A 1,591-nucleotide genomic window follows, 5' to 3' on the forward strand; every position below is an offset into this window, starting at 1 on the left:
AATCTACAATATTTTCATAAATATTTGCAAATGGTTCAATAATTGTAGTTTAGCAATAACTTTCTGGCGGTCTATGTACCAACCAAATCAGATGAAGTGTTTAAACATTTTTCTGGATAAAACTGATTTTTAATATTGTTGCTTAAGGAATACACTATAGGTACAACATACCTAATATGCTCAAAAAATTATTATTATTATTATAAACTTATGGTTCGAATATGAACTTATTGTAGTATTGTACCAACCAATCGCAATGTTTTTTAAACTGTTTCGTATTTAAAAATAAATTTAAATAGATGTAGGTATTAGTAATATCGTTTAATGTTCAAAATTTCAAGTGCTCCGGCGGCCCGGCCCGCACATATAAGCCGGCCCGGTGTGCTACGGCACACTAGAACACTTGGCCAGTCCGCCCCTGTGACTTCACTGTTCAAGTCGTATTTGACGCGGACATGTATGTCTAATTATTTTTTTTATTAAAGCCAAGGTTTTCGACTACAGCTGCAAACAATATTATACAAATTTGAATGGTAATTGATGTGCTATTTAAGCCCCGAGGGGGTTAGGGGCCGAGTCTCTATAAACTTATATTACTGGTAATCGAGTATAGCGACCGGAGCCGTTAGGCGAAGGGAGGTTCCTTGAGTGTGGCGACCGGAACCAATAGGCGACGGGAGCCACTAGAAATATGTTACTTTAATTAACAAGGTTGAAATTACTTGTTGGTCATCCGTCTGCCCACAGGGCAGGTATGCTCTCCCCACCCCTCCCCTCCAGGTTTGCTATTTAAGCCCCGGGGGGTTTGGGGGTCGAGCCCCCATCCAGCGAGAGGTCCGCAGGACCTCCAGTCTGGCGACCGGAGCCGGTAGGCGTAGGGAGCTTCTATAGCGAGCGTTGAGCGTATGCGTAAAAACTTAGAATTCGAAACTGTCTGAGCATATAGCTTTAAAACGAAGTCTGGCTATCTAATTTTGATTGCACCGTCGTTCTTAACTCGTTGAAGTACAAAGGTTTCGAAAAAAATAAATTAATATTCGTAATAGGTGCAGTTAACTAGTGACGCGCGAAAGCGCAAAAATCGTAAAATAGCGAACTTCATAAACAGTGTTGGGAAATATCTAGATAAATTTATCTAGATAAAAATTATTTATCTTTTATCTTATCTAGATAATTTTTTACTCAGTTATCTTTATCTTCATCTAGATAAAATTCTAGTTATCTATGAGTACTTATCTAGATAATTTATTTAAATGAACTAAAAAAAAATTTGAAAATTTAAAATATTTTTATTATTTTATTTTTTCTATTTTTCATATATTACATAGAAAACACGTTTAGTAATATGCATTATAATACCATGATTTTAATATTTATTAATATTCATTGTTAGTCTGGAGTTTTACATCGTAGACAATGATAAAACCCAAAAATAGAAATATGTAATGGGCATGTTAGTAGGTAAGATTGTAAGAACAACTAATAACAGCAAAAGCAAAACATCTATCCCTGCTACCCGCCGGCCACCACTGAAATGATAGTCTCATTAGCTGATACCCGATTCATAGAATTGTGTAAAAAGTATGAAAAA

This window comes from Acyrthosiphon pisum, unplaced genomic scaffold (genome assembly GCF_005508785.2).
Source record: "Acyrthosiphon pisum isolate AL4f unplaced genomic scaffold, pea_aphid_22Mar2018_4r6ur Scaffold_21139;HRSCAF=23133, whole genome shotgun sequence".
In the NCBI taxonomy this organism is placed as follows: Eukaryota; Metazoa; Arthropoda; class Insecta; order Hemiptera; family Aphididae; genus Acyrthosiphon; species Acyrthosiphon pisum.